Raw genomic sequence first — 10827 nt, 5'->3', positions numbered from 1 at the left:
AGAGCTTTTTGGTCTACATACACTTGCCGTGTTTGGAGGAAGAAGAAGGATGAGTACAACCCCAAGAACAACATCCCTACCGTGAAGCATGGAGGTGGAAACATCATTCTTTGGGGATGCTTTTCTGCAAAGGGGACAGGACAGCTGCAGTGTATTGAGGGGAGGATGGATGGGGCCATGTATCGGGAGATCTTAACCAAAAGCCTCCTTCACTCAGTAAGGGCATTGAAGATGCGTCGTAGCTGGGTCTCCCAGCATGACAACAAGCACACAGCCAGAGCTACTAAGGAGTGGCTCCGTAAGAAGCATCTCAAGGTCCTGGAGTGGCCTAGCCAGTCTCCAGACCTGAACCAAATTGAAAATCTTTTGAGGGAGCTGAAAGTCCGTATTGCCCAGCGACAGCCCTGAAACCTGAAGGATCTGGAGAAGATCTGTATGGAGGAGTGGTCCAAAATCCCTCATGCAGTGTGTGCAAACCTCGTCAAGAACTACAGGAAATGTCTGATATCTGTAATTGCAAACAAATGTTTTTGTACCAAATATTAAGTTTTGTTTTTCTGATATTTCAAATATTTAAGTCACGCAATAAAATGTAAATTGATTTCTTAAAAATGACACAATGCGATTTTCTGGATTTTAGTTTTAGATTCCATCACAGTATAAGAGTACCTATGATAAAATTTAAAGACTTCTACATGCTTTGTAAGTGCGAAAACCTGCAAAATCGGCGGTTTTTCAAATACCTTTTATCCACACTGTATATGTTATATAGCCTGTGAAAAACATACAATTGCAAAAGGAGAAAAAATGAGGATCATCCTTCAGTCTTGATTAGTTTACATCTTCCCTTTAGTAAACCTGATTAACTGGAAATAAATTTTAGTTATCCTTGGATTTTTCTGACATTTGTTCATTGGGATCCTTATGCTAAAGCAGTCACTTGCAGAGAGGTTTCAAAGGATCTCACTGCACAAAGACCTTAGTCAGGGAAGAGAACAAAAGGATTCTGCAGCACTATATACAGTCATATTCAATTTATCAAAATTTACATTCAGATGAGGCTAATTTGTCAGATTAAAAGAACCTTTTGAAAATAACAACCATTAAGGAGGTATTAACATTTCATTAAGCCTACATTTCAGTATTAAAATTATTTTTTTTTGGGTTGGATTTCATATTTTAATCTTAAATGTCATGTTTTCATTAGCTATAAGTAAAAAATCTTTATAATTAACAAATGAAAGCCTAAAAACATCAACCTGTGTGTAATTAATCTAAATGTATTTCACTCAGTGAATTGACTTACTGAAATAAATTAACTTTTCAATAATATTCAAATGTATTATTTATGACTGTACACAATGACAAAGTGAAGGCAGTCACCGGTAACTGGACAAAATATGTGGCAACTTGGACATTACTAAAATCACAGTACGTGTTTTTTGATGTTACCAAACGTGAACCTTTGGACCGTAATTTCAAAAGGTATGTATAGTACATAAACAACAATGCACATGGTGGAGAAAAACATCATGCCCACTGTGAAACATGGTGGTGGCAGCATCATGTCCTGGGGTTGGTTTTCTTTTATGGGAGTGTGGTCTGTTTTGGCACAGAACTTTCAGTTGTCTGCTAGAAAGGTGAAGGTGAAGAGAGAGTTTATTTTACAGCATCAGAGTGAATTTAAACCTACATCCAAATCAACATTAAATTAAAGTTTTAAAATAGCCAAATCATAGACCAGGACCAAACATGACAGAAAGTCAGTGGATAATGGCTCAAACTATACATCGTATTAAGGAAGTCTTGTATCATTATATATTTTGCTTTTCAGTAAATAGTTCTAAAGCCATAAATTCAATTACTTCATCAAAACAAGCTGTCATGTTTTCCATGATTTTATATTTTAGAGTATTATCTGTGTGCCAAGCCACGCCCCCTCCTTTCTTATTCTTCTTTTTCATAGAAATTAATTCATATCAGTTCTCCAGGAAATCCATATCCTTTTCAGAATTAAGCCAGGTTTCAGATGTTGCTCTGAACGCTGAAGGTTTTTCCAATAGCTTTTTTTGTTGTCCGATGAGCTAACCCCTCTCTCCTACTTCCCTATGTCTAAAGGGATTGCTCAATCCAGCTCTCCGTCCAACGGGTCCGGACTTCCCTAAATCTGAAAGGTCTTACTAAGCAGGCTTACTGAAAGTTCTGTTTAAGCTGGTGTCGGGAAATGACTCGCCTAGCCTCTGACAGCCTTCATACAAAAGTCTCGTCCTTCTTTTTTTTTACCGTGTCCTGTCCGGCAGAGTATCGCTCAGAATTGTTGTCTGAGTGCCAAGAAATTGCCCAACAGATTTACTTTCACAAGCGGAGCATCACAGCTAATGCTTTAAAGCTCTGCTTGATATTTATAAAAGAAACTTTATTATAAACTTCTTTGGGAATATTTCAATTGTTACGGACATGGAGACTGAAATGAAAAGGAAAAAAGAAGCTCAAAAAAGAGAGAGATGGGGGGAAAAAGGGGAGAAAAGGAGGAAAGAGTGGAGGAGAGAAAGAAGGATGAAGAGAATACAAGATTACACCCTGCTTGCTTGTACAGCTGAAGCTGTATTTTTGTTTTCAACAAAATAGTACACGGTAATTCTGAATGTAAAATGTACTTAGTGAGAGGTGCAGCCCAATATAGAACATCTGTCTATCTGTCAACACCTGAAGCTTAACACCTGTGAGTATGAGTGTGGACGCGCTTTTGTATACAAGGTTTCTCCACAAAAATATGCAACAGCGAGTGTGAGGACCCACAGGCCTGCCCCATGGTCCCTGGACGGACACTGAGGAGATCCGAGCCACAGACATCTAAAGGCCCCCCAAAGCACAGGAACCCCAGGAGAACCACCGCCGGGACTACTGCAACCCCCCCAGAGAAGAGCAGTGGAAAGTCCCAGGGGAACCACCCAGCAGCGACAGTGCAGAAGCCCCAGGGAGCCGCAGCGACGAGCCCACAGGCCCCGCCGGCAGCCGTCCACGCCCGAGCAGATCCAGCCATGGACCCAGAGACCCAAGACCCCGGGACACACCACCCCCCAAGCAGAGGCCTGACAGAGCCCAGTGGGCCAGGCCCCGGCAAGCAGCCACCGGGAGTGAGCCAGCACACACCAAAGCACCCGGCCCCGGACACCGAGAACCACAAGTACACCAGCGGGCAGAGACTCCAACCACCGGCAGGCGGTGTGGCAGGGAGGAAGCTGATCCAGGAGAGGGAGCAGTCCAAGACCCTACCTGTTGCAAAAAAAAAAAAAAAAAAAACAGGCACACACAGTCACAATCACCCACTCCCACCCTCATGCATACACATAAAATCTCTCACACCCAACGTAAGGATAAACAACAATGGACGTCATACACTCACTCACACTCCCCATGCATACTCTATACTCCCAGGTCCAGGCGCCGGTACCCCCTATGGGCAACCATCCCCTGGACCCAGGAGGTGGTCCCCTTCCCTCCTGGGGCAGAGGCAGGCAGACAGCGCCGGTACTGCCCAGACCCGGGTCTCGCCCTTCTTCAACTGGAGGTCTGGACGACTGAGTAGCCTATCACAGTCATCCACACTTTCAACAGTCACTTTTGTTCACGGCTGCTCATTCCCTAATTTACAACTGGCTCTTGGTATATGGCCTAGGTTAATTTTACTGGCTCGGCACGAGCCCCAAGGGCGCTGTTTTAACAAACCTGGCTAAGGCAACTTATAAAAGCCTCCTAAAATATCTGGGAACCAGGCAAAAATACTTTTTACCACCAACGGAAAACCAAAAAATACGGTGACTCAAATAATTGAATGTCCACGATTTAACTAGAATTTTATATGCTTTCTTTAATTAGTAACGCTTTTGCAGGGGTCAGTAACAGCTTAAATTTGGCAACACAAAATAATTTCATTAATAGAATGAATCAATCAACTCAACCTGTCTTTCCCTGATGCTGAAACTAGTGAGTTTGGAGAGGCTTTGAAGACGGGGGCTCATCCATGCACCTGATGGAGAAGATTCTTCTGGTAACAACGAGGTTTCTTGAAGGGAATACGACTTAATCTTCAGTTTTCTTCCTTTAAGTGTCAGGCACTGATGCTCCAGGCTTCGCTGGTTAAACAGGATCTTTGTTGTTATTTGTCTCCGAAGACAGTAGTTTCCAGAGGCTGAAGAGTTGAAGGAAACCAGGAGACATAAATGAGGTTGATTCAGGACTTCCAGAAGCCTGAAACTTAGAGCAATCAGCTGTTCACCGATCAAGTTCACTTCAGTTGTCTACAGGTCCTTCTCAAAATATTAGCATATTGTGATAAAGTTAATTATTTTCCATAATGTAATGATGAAAATTTAACATTCATATATTTTAGATTCATTGCACACTAACTGAAATATTTCAGGTCTTTTATTGTCTTAATACGGATGATTTTGGCATACAGCTCATGAAAACCCAAAATTCCTATTTCACAAAATTAGCATATTTCATCCGACCAATAAAAGAAAAGTGTTTTTAATACAAAAAACGTCAACCTTCAAATAATCATGTACAGTTATGCACTCAATACTTGGTCGGGAATCCTTTTGCAGAATGCGGCGTGGCATGGAGGCAATCAGTCTGTGGCACTGCTGAGGTCTTATGGAGGCCCAGGATGCTTCGATAGCGGCCTTTAGCTCATCCAGAGTGTTGGGTCTTGAGTCTCTCAACGTTCTCTTCACAATATCCCACAGATTCTCTATGGGGTTCAGGTCAGGAGAGTTGGCAGGCCAATTGAGCACAGTGATACCATGGTCAGTAAACCATTTACCAGTGGTTTTGGCACTGTGAGCAGGTGCCAGTTCGTGCTGAAAAATGAAATCTCCATCTCCATAAAGCTTTTCAGCAGATGGAAGCATGAAGTGCTCCAAAATCTCCTGATAGCTAGCTGCATTGACCCTGCCCTTGATAAAACACAGTGGACCAACACCAGCAGCTGACACGGCACCCCAGACCATCACTGACTGTGGGTACTTGACACTGGACTTCTGGCATTTTGGCATTTCCTTCTCCCCAGTCTTCCTCCAGACTCTGGCACCTTGATTTCCGAATGACATGCAGAATTTGCTTTCATCCGAAAAAAGTACTTTGGACCACTGAGCAACAGTCCAGTGCTGCTTCTCTGTATCCCAGGTCTGGGGAATGCGGCACCTGTAGCCCATTTCCTGCACACCCCTGTGCACGGTGGCTCTGGATGTTTCTACTCCAGACTCAGTCCACTGCTTCCGCAGGTCCTCCAATGTCTGGAATCGGCCCTTCTCCACAATCTTCCTCAGGGTCCGGTCACCTCTTCTCGTTGTGCAGCGTTTTCTGCCACACTTTTTCCTTCCCACAGACTTCCCACTGAGGTGCCTTGATACAGCACTCTGGGAACAGCCTATTTGTTCAGAAATTTCTTTCTGTGTCTTACCCTCTTGCTTGAGGGTGTCAATAGTGGCCTTCTGGACAGCAGTCAGGTCGGCAGTCTTACCCATGATTGGGGTTTTGAGTGATGAACCAGGCTGGGAGTTTTAAAGGCCTCAGGAATCTTTTGCAGGTGTTTAGAGTTAACTCGTTGATTCAGATGATTAGGTTCATAGTTCGTTTAGAGACCCTTTTAATGATATGCTAATTTTGTGAGAGGAATTTTGGGTTTTCACGAGCTGTATGCCAAAATCATCCGTATTAAGACAATAAAAGACCTGAAACATTTCAGTTAGTGTGCAATGAATCTAAAATATATGAATGTTAAATTTTCATCATGACATTATGGAAAATAATGAACTTTATCACAATATGCTAATATTTTGAGAAGGACCTGTAGATAAAAAGGCTTTAGATGAAATCAGATTCTTAATCTTGAGGTACCTGTGTACCACTATGCCAGAATGTGGGTTTACTGACAACTGCAAGTTTGTTAACCCTGTGAAGAGGGAAGCATTGCGTTTTATGTTTGTGAGTCAGTGGTTACCATGGAAATGACGTAAACAATTTCGGATAACTTGCATTACTTAACGACAGTATGGTGCATAAAACGAAACATTTATCACTCAGAAACTCCCGAATTGGAAATTATAACTCCAACTATATTGTATACTTTGGTTAAATTGTTTAAGTCGTCTCCATAGACTCCTTAAGTTCTTTTTTGAAAGCAACTTTTTCATTTGAGAGTTAAGCACATTATAAATCAGATTTAACTCAGCCATGTATGGAACAATTTTTTAAACCAAGGTGGAAAACGTTTTTATTATATACCTTATGTATAATGATGGTGCAAATACTCTGTGAGAATGCGTATGAAGACTAATTGATTCTTCTTGCCTTTTACCAGGTTATGTTTTGTCCATTTTGTGGTGGGACCCTTCATGTCGTTCTGTCCTATTGTGGCTCATGTGGCAGAATTATTCAGTTTTTAAGGAGTCATCAAGATAACGGTATGTTTTGCTCTGAAAGTTGGTGATGTCATATACATTACTGACTTTGTACTGTTTATTCACCTTTCAGTAAATATAGATGAAAACAAAGTTTATGAATATGGCACATTTTCTATTATTATATCTAGTGTCTCATTCCTTCCCCTCAGATACTGAAACCACAATTGCAGATGATCTTACCATGAAGTATTTCACAGAGGGCCACAGTTATGAAGTAATAAGAGACTTCCTTGCAGCCAAACACAATATTTCAGTGAGTCTTAGCACTTTAAAAAGAAGATTACAAAGTGTAGGCTTGACCAGGAGGACAAAGTACACACCAATTGCTACTGTGCAGACAGCTATTTCTGATGAACTCAAGGGATCAGGCCACCTCCTGGGTTACCGAACGATGTGGCAGACCCTAAAACAGAAGTATTCTCTTATCGTCAGAACAGGGTATGTGATGCGACTAATGTGAGAATTGGATCGGTCTGCAGTAGAAGACAGGTCTAGACGAAGATTTGTCCGCAGAGCATATCATTCAGTGGGACCCAGTGAAATTTGGCATGTTGATGGGTATGACAAATTAAAACCCTATTGAATTGCGATAAGTGGCTGCATTGATGGGTTCTCCAGAAAAATAATGTGGCTCAAATGTGGAAAGTCCAACAATGATCCTAGGACCATTGCTCAAAATTATATGCAGTGTATTTCTGAGTTTGGATTTTTTCCAATGTGCCTCCGGACTGACTGCAGAACAGAAAATGAACTGATGGCAGCACTTCACTGTTCCTTGAGATCATTGCACACAGATGAATTTGGAGGAGCCAAAAGCCACATGTATGAGACTTCAACATCCAACCAACGTATTGAAAGCTTGTGGTCCTACTTTCGGAAACAAAGGTTTTTGTCACATAATTCTTCTCGTTGACGTTATTATGGATGTATGGTGCATCTACTTGAAATGTATGTATTTGTTACATTTGATTATTCTGATCTATACATACTTTTACTTCTGGCTTTATCATATATACTAGTGTTTGCTTGAAACAATTTGTGTTCAATTTTAAATTGCTTTCATATAACAGCTTCTTTAACTGGAGCTTTTTGCAATTGCTCTGCACCCAATCCTGGTGGCACAACAAGGAGAAGTACCATCCCTCTGACCGGTTTCAACACTCCATCCTTCAGCTGCATTTTGCCTACTGAAATCTACAGGGAAACATAGAAGTAGGCTACTGCAAACAGGCTTGTTGAAAAACTGCAAACACATGATTCAATTAAATTCAATTCAGTTTATTTATATAGCGCCAATTCAACATGATAAAATGCAAAGAGGTTTTACCTTCACTGTGTTTTCCTTTTTGAAACATGTTTGTCTTTCCTTCTCTTTTAAACTTCTGAAGTTCTGAAATGAAGCCAGTGCACTACTTCCTGAGCTTCGTGCCTCTGAGAATCCAATGAAATATGACTAAGGCAGTGAATGGATTACTGTTAATCCTTTCATTCACTCATCTATTGGTGGTTTCTGAAATGGGTGACATGGGCGGTTGCCCAGGGCGCCATCAGAGAAACCAAAATCACAAATCATAGGTCCCGGGTGGGGTGGGGGGTGGGTCTGGCGATGTTGTTCGCCCAGGTCGCCAGACAGGCTAGGACCACGCCTGTATCCAGCATTTGATCTATAATCCTACAATACACTACTGAATATGGAGAGCATCAGCCAAATAAAAACTTAATGAGTCAAGTTTCTTATTTATCACAAGAGAGATCTTCATGTACATTTTCACCTTTAAACATCCCAGTTTGAAAATGGGAAAACCTGATTAGCCAACGTGGTTTAGAGAGGTCAATTAAATGCTTTAGATAGTTGCAATAGCATCATAAGCATTTCTTCACCAGTCAACATTAAACAAACTGTTAGCATCAAAATTATGTGTTTCAAAACTGTTCTCTGATCTGATTTCTGTTAGATTTCAAGTCAAAAATGGTAGACATCCACCTATCAACCTACATGTTAGATCTCAATCTTTTTATGTATTGTAGTTTTTTGACTAATAGCCGGCAGTTTATGACAAATGTTGTTTGTTTTTTTGTGAGCAGGGTGCAGCAGATATACAGGGGTAAAAAAAAAGACTTCCACAGAGACATAAACTTCTGCAGTAAATTGTTTGGGTTTGGATCTCTGATACCTGTGACTAACATTTCAGGATTATTTAAATTAAACATTAAAGTTAAATATTAGAAATAATCTGATTGCCCAACAAATGTTTTCATACCCTGTTATTTTTTCAGATTACAACCACAGACTTCAATGTACTATATGGGGATTTTATGTGGCAGACAAAGACAAAGTAGCACATAATTGAAAGTGGAAGTAAAAGGATGCATGGTGTTCAAAATCTTTTTCCAAACAAAATTTAACAAGTGTGGTAAGGGTTCAGCTTATGTCTCTACCAGCTGTTTTGCACATCTAGAGAGTGAAATTTTTGCCCATTCTTTCTTGCAAAATCGTTCAGTCAGACTGTATAGAGAATGTCTGTGAGTACCAATGTTTAAATATTGCAATAGATTCTCAGTTGATTTAGATCTGGATTTTGGCTAGGGCTTTCCAGCACATAAATATGCTTTGATCCAAATCACTCAATTGAAGCACTGTCTGTATATGAGGATTGTTGTTCTGCCTGAAGGAGAACTTTCACCCGAGTTGCAAGTAGTTTTCCTGTTCTAACCGTTTTTTGTGTAGGTTTGTCCTGTATTGAACTCCTTCCTACTTCCCATCAACTTTGATAAGGTTCCCTGTAAGGCATTCTCCCAACATGATGTTGCCGCCGCAATGTTTTATAGTGGGCCATGTGCAGTGTTAGTTTTCTGATGCCCATAGTTATTTGTATGTAGGCCAGAAAGTTCAATTTCGGTTTCATGTTACAGGAGCAACTTCTTCCACATTTGCTGCATGGTGCAAGCTGCAAGGCTACTTCTGGCTTTCTTTCAACAATTTATTTCTTTTTTTCCACTTTTCCATGAGGGTTAGATTTATGGAGTGCACAAATAATTGTTGTCAAATTGACGGATTCTCCATCCTCAGTTGTTAAACTGCTTGGTCAGCATGGACAGGTTGGCCGCTTCTCTGATTAATCATTTTTGTTGTCATTTTGAGTGGACAGCTATGTCTCGGTAGGTTTTTTTAGTGGTGATTTTCATTTTCAGATGATGGAAAGTGCTCTGTGAGATGTCCAAAACTTTGGATATTGTTTTATAAACTCACTCTGCTTTCTACTTCTCCAAAACTTTATCCCTGATCTCTGATGCTGGTAGTTCCCTGATGTTTTCTACAGCTGTCAAAATCACTATCCTCATTGCAGGTTTCATGTGTTCAATGTCACAATCACAAGGGACTGTTTGCATGCAATATTTGGGTGTGATATTACAATATATCAGATACTATACATTCACACTCTGCATGCTAGTAGAATATTTGGCAAATACAAACTATGTGATCTATATTTTAGTGGCTGGGATGCTGGAGTTCATTAAGAGTGGTGGAACATTGTGATAAAGTAAAACATGGAGAAGGATGAGGAAAATGAGGATTATAATTAACTGTACATACTTATATTACTTATAATCATACTTATATTTATAATTGTGTAGGAAATATTTTAATGTAATATTTTGTTCAGACAGCTGTGACTTTAATTATTGTGCTGATATGTGATTAGTAAACAGCTTCCTGTTGACATAAAACAAAACTTGTTCTCCACAGTAGTGTTAAAAGTACCATAATGTGCAACTGTTTTCAAACCAGACATTCTATCAAATATATAACCACCAGATTTCTCAGACTGAGAGTGATGTCAAGGAACAAGATGAAGAACAATGACGGGTTTTTGTAAATTTATTATTCTCTCTTCTCCAAAAGGGGGCAGCCTAGCACCGCTAAATATTCACTTACCCTCAGGCCTGTGAAGGACAGCCAAAACAGATTAATCACCTCAACACATCTGACTCACTAAGTCACTGGTGTGTCTACACAGCCCTTGCTCTTTTCTCCCTCTCTTCTTTAATGGTTTAACACTGTGTGTGTTCTATAATCATCGCTCTGTCTCTATGACTTTCTCCTGAGCACATCTCTGAGCACACCGCTTTAGGGTGTTGGACAGTATGAACAGTGTTTGTTTACAGTTTCCTTCTGTTTCCCATCATCATATTTCTTCCTTCTCTTAAATACAATCTCTTGAGATGGCTTTGTCAGGTATGTGTATGGCATTAGGTGCTGGATGTATAAGAAGACATTTAAGGATAAATACTGCAAACACCACAGAGAGTGTTTTCCTACGGTGGCCCTGAAGTGCAAACCACATCAACAAATCAC

This window comes from Girardinichthys multiradiatus, chromosome 15 (assembly GCF_021462225.1).
Source record: "Girardinichthys multiradiatus isolate DD_20200921_A chromosome 15, DD_fGirMul_XY1, whole genome shotgun sequence".
NCBI lineage: Eukaryota > Metazoa > Chordata > Actinopteri > Cyprinodontiformes > Goodeidae > Girardinichthys > Girardinichthys multiradiatus.
Note: the sequence above shows the minus strand (reverse complement) of the source record.